We start from the raw sequence: 12,511 nt of genomic DNA on the forward strand, positions 1-12,511 counted from the left end.
CTAATATGACCACTGCTCTAAAAGAAGTATAATTTTGTTCTAAATACTTCACAAAATTTTTTGAGTACTCTCTTAACTTGTGTCATTGACATAAAACAGAGTAAGAACAACTCAAAACTCTTTATTGCCAGCATTTTTCTGTGACTGTTTTTAGTATCAATATTGTGTGTAATTTAAAGTCAGTGTCCTGGGCTCAGGGAGGCGTAATTATTTCTTCTTCTTCCTCACTATTTCATGCTTACTTCCTTGGTCCAATCCTCCATCTCCTGCTTGGTTTACTGACACAGTGACCCAGTATATACTCTCTCCCTTCATTCTATTACATTATCCTCCCAAATGTTGTAAACAGGAGTTGGCATTTTTTAAAAAATGTAAATGGCAAAATAGTAAATATTTTAGGTTATGTGAGAAATAAGGTCTCTGTTGCAAATACTCAACTCTGCTGTTATAGGTGTGAAATCATCTGTAGGCAATATAAATAAATTGGCATGGCTGTGTTCCAATAAAACTTTATTTCAATAAAAAGGTCTATGGTCTGCCAGCCCATGTTGTGGAACATGTATTTATTAAAGTGGCTGTGGATTCACTAAGATAAAGTGGGCAATGTCTGCTTCAAGAAGTGGGAGAATGATAAGTGAATACATACCATATGATGGGAAGACTGCAGCTATTAAAGTATAATATCTTAGAGCACCATAGAAGAGATGTTATCTTTGTCTTGAAACCCTATGCACTCTTTCATTTCCCTAGGCTTTAACCACACCATTCTCTGAAAGCAAAAAGAACTTTCACTACTGAAATCTTTGTTTCATCTTCACTTATGATGTAAATATTATTGCTAACTTTGTTCTGTCGTAAATATTACCCACAAATTGTCTAAGCAAGAATTACTAATCATAAAATTCAACTTAAATATTATTTTCTCACTATGATTTCCCTTGAGTATCCTTTTAACATGTTCTAATATATTTTATTAGAGGAATTCAAAGCACAAAATAATGATAGTTAAAATTTGTTTTTAAATTAGCTGTATAATTGATACAGAGTATTTCAATTCTAAAAGAGAAAAAAAACCTGACAATCTAAGAATTATGTCTTCTTATACACATTAATAAATAAAGACATAGTGGTTCTGAATAGTTAATTTATTTTCCTAAATTTAGTAAAAACTTGTGTTAAATATTTGCTTGAAACTGCAGAAGCAGAATTTCTTTTCTTTATACCAGCCTATCTCAATTATAGAACTTGTCAACTTTATTGCATTTATTTTTTTACACTTCTATTTGTAGCTCTGAGTCGAAAATTTCTGAAAGACAAATTTTTGTATGTCTAATGCTTTATATAGTTCATGAAACTTACTGTTCTAAAAAGGTTTAAGAAATAAATTTTAAAAAATAAATTTATAAAGTTGTCAAATGTGCTCAGATTTATTATCAATCTTTCCTGCCTAGTATATAACCATTTATCTATCCCTATGGACCATTATTCATATGTGAGAAAAAAGACAATGAAAGATTTACTTCCCAATTCAAGAAGCATGCTAGATATTTATCAAAGTGACCTGCAGACAAACTACATCCCTTGAAGATATAATCAATTAAACTATACTGGGCTGAGGGAAGGGTTCAATTTTATATTGTTGGAACCATGTAATATAATACCAACAACAAGGCACATGGGTACATTATGAGATGAATAGACTCCAAAATGCCATCACCAACACTTCATAAACTTTGAGTTTCTGCTTTTAACACCAGATCACACAGGTAAGTTTGGACTGATAGACTAGATTTTTCTTGGTCTCACCATCGCTTCTGGCTACTGTTGCTGGTATCAAGGAAATACATATATATAAAATATTATACACAATATATTATATATTATATGTATACATAATATATCATATGTTATATGTATACATAATATATCATGTTATATGTATACATAATATATCATATGTTATATGTATACATAATGTATCATGTTATATGTATACATAATGTATCATATGTTATATGTATACATAATGTATCATATGTTATATGTATACATAATGTATCACATGTTATATGTATACATATCACATATTATATGTATACATAATATATGATATATGTATACATAATATATCATATATTATATGTATACATAATATATTATATATGTATAATATGTATTATGTATTATATGTATACATAATATATTATATGTTATACATATCATTTTATATATATATATATATATATATATATCTTTCCTTGATACTAGCAGTGGCCAGAAGCGATGGTGAGACCAAGAAAAATCTAGTGTGTGTGTATATATATACATATATAAAAAATATTATATATACTAGATTATATATTATGTATAATATATATTACAATATATAATGTATAATATATAATATGTAAATATATATTTAATATTTAACTGTAAATTGCCCTTTTTAAGGTATTTTTGTTAGCCTGAACAGACTAAGACAGTTTGATGAAATGTATTATTTATAATGCCTTTATTATTAAGCAATGACATTTTTAAAAAATTGATCACATATTTTTTAAAAAATTGATATCACATATTTCAGATATATAAAATATTATATTTTAAGAATAAATCCTACTGTGATTATAGATTTTGTACCTTTTATATTTATGGCTACCAAAATTTTAAATAATTCATTTTTATTAAGTAGTTTATACTTTAAATATCTTATATTACAACAATGCTATTCTGACAGTAACTACTTGGACTTAGGTCAAACTTCACCAGTTTAGGGCACAATCTCCCACAAGATTGCCCTTAGATAAGACAGTTGCTGCAAGCTTAGAAGTTCCTAGGCCACACACATTTCTGACCAAATGGCTGTAATTTCAGGAGTTCCCATGACACTCTCCGCTTCCATAATTTACTAAAATGAGTCATAAATCTTAGAAAAGCATGATACTTACAATTACAGTTTTGTTATGAAGCAGGCAAATCAAGACTAGCCAAAAGAAAAACCCATAGGGAAAGGTCTGGGAGTTTCTTAAAGGCCACATTTTCATGTCCTCTCTGTGTGGAGACAGAACACATCACCCTTCTGGCGTTTCAGTGCATATCAGCAACCAGGCAGTACACTCAAGTATTAATTATGTTTTATTATATAGATGTGATTGTTCAATTCATTGGCCACATGATTGAACACAATCTCTATCCCTTATTTCCTCTCAGTAGGTTGAGCTGATACCATAAGACTCAAAACTCCCAATCTCTAATCACATGTTTGGTCTTTTTCATATAGCCTGTCCCCATTCTAAAACTATCTCCAGGCCCATCAGAGTCCCCTCATTAGCATGAACTCAGGTGTGATCCTAGAGGCCAATAATAAATAACAAAGACACTAATAAACCTGGAGAATGTCAAAGATTTAGAGATTCCATCCCAGAAATGGAGCAAAAAGTCCAAATTTTTTATTATCTAAGAATTACACTAAGATTTCACTTTAATTTTTAAAAGAAAACCATTGAAATAAAATATTATACTCAGAACAAGTCAAGAGATCTTAAATATAATCTCAATTTCAATCAGACTAAATGCAAGTTCAATGGGAGTTTTAGAATAGCCTGTTATAGCTGTCACATTAATGGGCAGATAGCACAATAATTCATATGAACGTCAATAACTTCTAACTTTGGAAATATTTATGTTTCTGGTCTAATTGAGCATGGTCAAAAGAGTAAATCAATCTGATTTAATGCAACCCATTTTTATAACCCTCTGACAATGAGGGAACCACAAATACCAGTCTCATTTTTCACAGAATTGTTTTGGGAAGAAGATAAACTTTTAGATTGTATAATCCTTGTCAAGTCCTAAAATGTAATCATCCACATATTATTTGGGAAAAATTTAAAACCCATCTTCTTGCCCTCAAATTTGTCAACATAGTTTAAACATGGGCAAATTACTTAACTTCCAATTTGATTTTTTTATCTAAAATTAGACAAAGGAGGTACTGGTTTATATAATCAAAAAAAAGTACCCTGTTAATTATTATTAAATTTTTAAGCACGAAATATATAAATATTTTTGATTTTTTTTATGTTGTAATGAAATACCCAGAATATAAAGTTTTGTGACATAGTGTTTCGGACACTTTTACCTTCTCCCTACTTCTGCAAACCTGAGAACCTATGACAAAAATTACTTAATAGTTTTAATTAATGGTTATAATGGAGAAAAACAACAAATTTTACATTACAATATTTCACATACTGTTTTGTCTAAAAATTGGCAAAATCATGTTTCTTTCATTAATTTAAAATCATTTTATTATTTTGAGAATACTTCAAATCCTAATAAACATAACTTAGAAAATAAAAAATGGTGCATTTTTAAAAAATATTTAATATATTACTATCATCTGCACAAAATATTAGAATTATCAAAATTACAAATTGAAGGTAATTTTTAAGTAGTTATTTTTAGCAAGGCTAAATAGCAGTAGGTGGCAGATTAAAAATAATTTATTTCACTTTTGATGGTCATGCCTATATTTCAGAATGTCAATCTTGCAATTTGAAAATGTATACGAAAAAATATGTATTTCTTTTTGTTTTTTCCACGTAGCTTATCTGTTCATTATATATTGACAGTAATAACGTTGTTTGAATTGCTACATTTCTCCTCAGGTAACAAATAAATCTAACCCAAAAAATAGCAATGACATATGGAGGACAATTTAATGAAAATGATTTCACATTTTTCTTCATTCGTTTTAGAGGTTCTATGTTGCTCTGGCCTCCATGGCATAATCTTTCATTTGGGAACTACCCAGCAGGTCCGTATTGCTCTGAGATGACTGACAGTCCCAGTATGCTACAGTCATCACAGAGGGATGGGCAAATGAGCCAGCCTGGCCAAAAAGAGTGCACTGTCTCTCTATGGGGGCAATTTCTATAAAGAAAAGAAGTAAGAAACATGATTCCAACTTCTCCCTACCTGACCTGGCACCTGAAAAACAGATACTATCTATTCTGTTTTTTGAGGTTAACAATGTAATGTGGGTCTAGGAACAGTCATGTCTCTCATCACTTTGGAAGAATGTAGTTGCAGAAGAGTATGAAACCAGTACGGCAAGAGAAAAGACAGACTAAAATAAGATACAGAGAAATAAAATCAAGAACTCTGATGGTATTTTTGAGTACTCGCATACAGCCTGTTTGAAGATAGTTCAACAAATAAATTTCACAGTTACATCAACTAAAAAATTGTTTTATTCATAAGTGATGTCTTGGTTGTCTGTTCATAATAAGCACTAGAGTTATGAATAACTTACCACTGTGGAAGTACCGTTAACACCTAGAGACACCATACTTTTTAATAAGCACTAGTGGAAGTTTCTTTGATGCTTGAGAAATGTTTCATGGGCCTAAACTGATGCCAACTATTGGAAATTTACCTCACTATACTGTGAACATCAGAAAAAATATTTGTTTAATGATATGTTCACGTGAGAGGGAGGAATTGTATCATTGGAGTGCAATAGGCATAAAGATATCTTATATTCTCTATGGAAAAAATTATAAGAAATTAAATAGTGTAACTCACTTTTTATTACATAAAATTAGGTATTTTTCAAAGGCCTGTTAAAACCCAAATATAATATCATTGAGGATAATTTTTAAATCATGTTTTGTATTTATACATCATTATTCATTCTAGTTTTCTGCATACTTATGGTCATTTTAGTGTACTATATTTGTCACAGTTGAATAATTGTGTAACAGTTGAATAATTAGCGTTACTTTTTTAGTAACAGTTGAATAATTAGCGTTACTTATCATAGAGCTGTATGAGAAGGTTACTTAGTTTTGTAAATAACAAAACCATAAAAATATAGTTTTGATGTAAAGTTAGAAAAAAAAAGAAAATTATAGAATCAAGTAATCTTTGAGACTATAAATTAAAACATTGAACTTTTGGTTTCTATCTCACTGTGTAAGGAGCTTGGAAGTCATCACTCACCCTCACAATAAATAAAACACTGAACAAACAGAAAATAAACAACCCATTTTAGATTTGTCAGAGTAATGAGATTAGAAAGCAAATCTAAGGCCCCCAAATTTTAGAGACAGCAGGCAGATACACAGAATTACAGCTTACTTGAGCAGAAGCACAGGAACAGAAAGGACTGCTGGAAATAGTACCATGGTAGGAAAACTCCAATAAGTTTGATAGTTTAAAATGCCAGGGGGTCCAGTCTTATAGTGATGTCCACACTTCATGAGTTTTACCATTAGGAGCTCTGCCAGGTTCATAATAAAGATTGAAGAAAAATCCCTGCATGCTTTTAGCAGTGTAGGGAAAATGGAACTATTTTGAAATATACCAAGACTATTCTATTCTCCTTAACAAGGCTTGCTTTCAATAGAAACTATTTTACCAGAGCCTAACTGAGCCAAGAGAAATTACATACTTGATTTCAAATATAGTGTATTAATAGAAAACCTGATGTATAATAAGACTAACAGACCATGAGGTGATTGCCATTGAAAAGATAGCTTGTCACTCACAGTTTCCAAGAAGAAGGGGCACGCTACATCCCAGGGGTCCATGCAGGGAAGCATGGGGTCAGTCAAGAGTCTGGAGGAAGACAGTGAGAAGGAAGGAACTGTGTGCAAAAGCCTTTGTGTGGTTTCTTTGGGAAGTGATATGGTATAGCTCTGTGTCCCCACTCAAATCTCACCTTGAATTGTAATAATCCTCATGTGTCATGGGAGAGAATCGGTGAAAGGTAGCTGAATCATGGCGGCGGGTTTTTCCCGTGCTGTTCTTGTGATAGTGAATAAGTCTCATGAGATCAGATAGTTTTATAAAGGGGAGTTCCCCTGCACATTCTCTCTTGCCTGCTGCCATGTAAGATGTGACTTTTCTTCCCCTTTGCTTTCTGCCATGATTGTGAGACCTCCCCAGCCATGTAGATCTGTTAGAACTATGAGTCAGTTAAACCTTTTTCCTTTATAAATTACCCAGTCCTGGGTATGTCTTTAAAGGCAGCGTGAGAACAAAACTAATAAGGTAATTTGGTACCAGTAGAGTGGGGTGCTGCTGTAAAGATACCCGAAAATGTAGAAATGACTTTGGAACTGGGTAATAGGCAGAGGTTGAAACAGTTTGGAAGGCTCAGAAGAAGACAGGAAAATGTGGGAAAATTTGGAACTTCCTAGAGCTTTGTTAAATGGTTTTGACCAAAATGCTAATACTGATATGGACAATGAAGTCCAGGCTGAGAGGGTCTCAGAGGAAGATGAGGACCTTGTGGGAATCTGGAGCAGAGGTGACTCTTGCTATGTTTTAGCAAAGAGATTGGTGGCATTTTGCCTCTGCCCTAGAGATTTATGGAAATTTGAACTTGAGAGAGAATGATTTAGGGAGTCTGGCAGAAGAAATTTCTAAGCAGTGAAGGGTTCAAGAGGAAGCAGAGCGCAAAAGTTTAAAAAATTTGCAGCCTGACAATGCAGTAAAAAAGAAAAGTCCATTTTCTGGGGAGATATTCAAACCCACTGCCTAAATTTGCATAACTACAAGGAGCCAAATGCTAATCTCCCAGACAATGGGGAAAATGTCTCCAGGGCATGTCAGACACCTTCACAGAAGCCCCTCCCATTACAGGCACTGAGGCTTAGCAGGAAAACATGGTTTCCTGGCCTTGAATCCCAGCTGCTCCAACCTTGGTTAAAGATGCCAAAGTACAGCTCAGGCCATGGCTTCAGAGGTGGTAAGCCCCAAGCCTTGGCAGTTTACACATGGTGTTGAGCCTGCAGTTGCGTATAATCTAAGAATTGAGGTTTGGGAACCTCCACCTAGATATCAGAGGATGTATGGAAATGCCTGAATGTCCAGGCAAAAGTTTGCTGCAGAGGCATGGCCCTCATGGAGAACCTCTCCTAGAGTAGTGCAAAACGGAAATGTGGGGTGCGAGCCCTCATACAGAGTCCTCACTGGGGCACTGCCTAGTGGAGCTGTGAGAAGAGGATTACCTTCCTCCAACCCCCAGAATGGTAGATCCACTGACAGCTTATACCATGTGCCTGGAAAAGCTCCAGACACTCAATGCCAGCCCATGAAGGCAGCTGGGAGAGAGGCTGCACCCTGAAAAACCACAGGGATAGAGCTGCCCAAGACCATTGGAACTTACCTCTTGCATTAGCATGACCTGGATGTGAGACATGGAGTCAAAGAAGATCATTTTCGAGCTTTAAGATCTGACTCTCCCGCTAGATTTTGGACTTGTAAGGGGACTGTAGCCCCTTTGTTTTGGCCAATTTCTCCCATTTGGAATGGGTGTATTTACCCAATGACTACACATCCATTGTATCTAGGAAGTAACTAACTTGCTTCTGACTTTATAGGCTCATAGGCAGAAGGGACTTGCCTTGTCTCAGATGAGACTTTGGACTGTGGACGTTTGAGTTAATGCTGAAATGAGTTAAGACTTTAGGAGACTGTTGGGAAGGTACGATTGGTTTTGAAATGTGAGGACATGAAATTTGGGAGGGGCCAGGGGTGGAATGATATGGTTTGGCTGTGTCTCCACCCTAAATGTCACCCAGTATTATAATAATCCCTAGCTGTCAAAGGTGGGGCCAGGTGGAGATAATTGAATTATTGGCGTGGTTTTTCCCCTACTGTTCTCATGGTAGTGAATAAGTCTCAGATAATCTGATAGTTTTATCAATGGGAGATCCCCTTCACAAGCTCTCTCTTGCCAGCTGCCATGTAAGATGTGTCTTGCTTCCCCTTCATTTACCATGGTGATTGTGAGGCATCCCCAGCTATGTGAAACTGTGAGTCAACTAAACCTCTTTTGTTTATAAATTATCCAGTCTCAAGTATGTCTTTATTTGCAGCAAGAGAAAACACTAACACACTTGCCTTGTCTCAGATGAGACTTTGGACTACGAACTTCTGAGTTAATGCTGAAATCAGTTAAGACTTTGGGGGACTGTTGAGAAAGCATAATTGGCTTTGAAATGTGAGGACATGACATGAGATTTGGAAGGGGCCAGGAGTGAATTATATAGTTGGGCTCTGTGTCCCCACCCAAATCTCACCTTGAATTGTAATAGTCTCCATGTGTTGTGAGAGGGACCCGGTGGAAGGTAATTGAATAATGGGGGTGGGTTTTTCCCATGCTGTTCTTGTGAAAGTGAGTAAGTCTCACCAGATACGATGGTTTCATAAAGGGGAGTTCCTCTGCACATGCTCTCTTGCCTGCTGCCATGTAAGATGTGTCTTTCTCTCCCTTCACTTTCTGCCATGATGTGAAGCCTCCCCAGCCATTTGGAACTGTGAGTTAATTAAACTTCTTTCCTTTATAAATTACCCAGTCCTGGGTATGTCTTTATTAGCAGTGTAAGAACAAACAAATGCAGGAAGGAACAGGCAACGTCTGGTCAGCAGTCTTAAGTGTTGGTGACTTTGAATAATACCAGCAGGTTCTAGGGCATAAGGTCTCGCTCTCTTTTTTTCTGGTACCTGGTCCTGGTGTGATTAGGGCAGATGGATCATGGCCTGGAATGTGAGAGCTCCATCAGGAAGGGGTTGGGGTGTGGGCTCCAGATTAATTGGTTTGTATTGAAAAGCATGCTCATGGGTCAGTTGTTTAATATCTCAAGAAACTAGCAAACCCTATGAGGGGCAAACTTTAGGTTTAACAAGGCCCCAAATGTCAAAGCATCAGAACACGGAAAATAAAAATCATGATTAATGTAATACTCAACTCAGGGTGCCTCTAACCTCATAATAGCAAAAAGGTAGACACAGCTCAAATGGCCATTACCTGAAAAGTGACTAAACAAAATATGACATACAGAATATTATTTGGCAATACAATAATAAAGTAATGATCAATGTTACATCATAGATGAGCTTTGAAAACATTTCATTAAATGAAAGAAGTCAGTCACATGTATTTAAATACTAGTAATGGTTGTACTAGTAATAATTACATGGTAGTAGAAGTAGTGTTGCATTCACAATAACTTCAAAAAATATAAAATGCCCTGGGACATTAACACCATAAGAAAATTATGAAACTAATTAAGAGCCATAAAAGCAGTAATTTTTAAAATGGAGAGAAAGTCCATTATTATGGACATTAAGTAGTCAATTTTATAAAGAAACCAATTTTCTTAAAATAATGTATAAATCTAATTGTATCAGAACGGAGTATTGATGAGTTTTGAGGGTTAGGGTTGGAGCTTCAAAATTCTAAATATTACATGAATTAATACAAATTTAATATTAGAGCTTTTAAAATATCAAAATTGTGTTTTGGAATCAGAATAGATAATGAGATTCTAAATTTCAAAATAAAATCATCATATGAAAATTATTTATAATATTAATAGTGTCACCATTATATTTAGTAGAAAATCAAAATTATTAGATAAATGATCTTGAGAAACCTACTAATATTTTGGAAAATAGTAAAGTCAGTGGTGAGGAGCCAAGATGGCTGATGTGTACTTCCCACTGAGAAGACTGAAAACGGTGAGTGAATCCTGCTCCATCATCCCAGGTATACAGCTTCTCTCACTGGGACTGACTAGGCAGTGGGTGCAACACATGCAAAGTGAGGAAAAGCAGGGTAGTGCAATAACCTGGGAGCCTCATGGGATAAGGTGAGCTCCCACACCCAGCCAAGGGAGGCGGTGAGTGACTGCTACCCTGCCAGGAAACTATGTCTTTTTCATGGATCTGTGCATTCTGCAGATCAGGAGATCCCCTCATGTGACCACCTCACCAGGGTCTTGAGTCTGAAGCAGAGCTGTGCTACCTGTTTGCATTGTGGCCAGCGGCAGCAAGCCGGACACTGCCTAAGATGACTGAGTTCCTGAGGGTAGGAGTGGCTGCCATCACTGTGGCTTCAGTCAGCTGTTTTCCACGGCTGGTGGAAGGAGACTGGGCAGTTTGGATCCAGAGGAATTTCCCACAATGCAGCACAGTGGCTGTGGCAGATCATGGCCAGACTGCTTCTTTAGGTGGGACTCAGATCCATCCCCCCTCACTGGGTGAAGACTCCCTGCAGGAATTGTAGCAACTCCAGCAAGAGGTTTACAGACAGAACTCTGATATCCATATGAAGGAGCCCCTGGGGGAGGGGTGGCCATGGTTTTGTGTTCAGTGGACCTAGTCTTTCTTGCCTGCTGGCAGTCCAGATGCAGTGTATTCTCTCCAGTGTAGCCAAACCTCCTCAGCCAAGGGGCAACCAGACTGCTTCTTTAAGCAGGTCCCTTATCCCATGCCACCTGACTGGGTGAGACATCCAACCAGACATCTCATACAGGAGCATCCCAGCCGGCATCAGCTCGGTGCCCCTCTGGGATGGAGCTCCCAGAGGAAGGAGCGGACAGCTGTCTTTGCTGTTCTGCAGCCTCCAATGGTGATACCTCCAGGTGTGGGAGGGACCCAGGTAAATTGGGTCTGGAGTGGTCCCCCAGTAGAGCACAGCAGCCCTACAGAAGAGGGGCTTGACTGTTAAACACAAACAAACAAACAGAAAGCAATAACAACATCAACAGAAAACACCCCATAGATACCTTATCCAAAGGTCAGCAGCCTCAAAGATCAAAATTAGGAAAACCCATGAAGATGAGAAAGAATTAGTGAAAAAACACTCAAAACTCAAAAAGCTAGTGTCTCTTCCCCTCAAAATGATCATAACACCTCTCCAGCAAAGTCATAGAACTGGGCTGAGGCTGAGATGGACGACTCAACAGAAGTAGACTTCAGAAAGTGGATAATAACAAACTTAGCTGAGCTAAAGGAGCATGTTCTGAGCCAATGAGAAGAAGCTAAGAACCATAATAAAACATTACAGGAGCTGTTAACCAGAATAACCAGTTTACAGGGGAACATAAATGACCTGGCGGAGCTAAAAAACACAGCATGAGAAATGTACAACGCAAACACAAACATCAATAGACAATAGACCAAGCAGAGAAAAAAATCTCAGAGCTTGAAAACTATCTTGCTGAAATAAGACAGGCAGACAAGTTTAGAGAAAAATAAAATAAAATTACAAAAGAATGAACAAAACCTCCAAGAACTATGGGATTATAAAGACTGAAGTTACAACTGATTGGGGTAACTGAAAGAGACAGGGGAATAGAACGAAGTTGAAAAACATACTTCGAGATATTATTTAGCAGAATTTCCCCAACCTAGCAAGACAGGTCAACATTCAAATTCAGGAAATCCAGAGAACCCCAATAAGACACTCCATGAGAAGACCAACCCCACGACACATAATCATCAAATTCTGCAAAGTCAAAATGAAGGAACTAATGTTAAAGATGGCCAAAGAGAAAGGCCAGGTCACCTACAAAGGAAAGTCCATCAGACTAACAGTGGACCTCTAAAAGAAACCCTACAAGGCAGAAGACATTGGGGGCCAGTATTCAACATTCTTAAAGCAAAGAATTTCTAGCCCAGAATTTCATATTTGGCCAAACTAAGCTTCATA

This window comes from Pongo pygmaeus, chromosome 5 (assembly GCF_028885625.2).
Source record: "Pongo pygmaeus isolate AG05252 chromosome 5, NHGRI_mPonPyg2-v2.0_pri, whole genome shotgun sequence".
Lineage (NCBI taxonomy): Eukaryota > Metazoa > Chordata > Mammalia > Primates > Hominidae > Pongo > Pongo pygmaeus.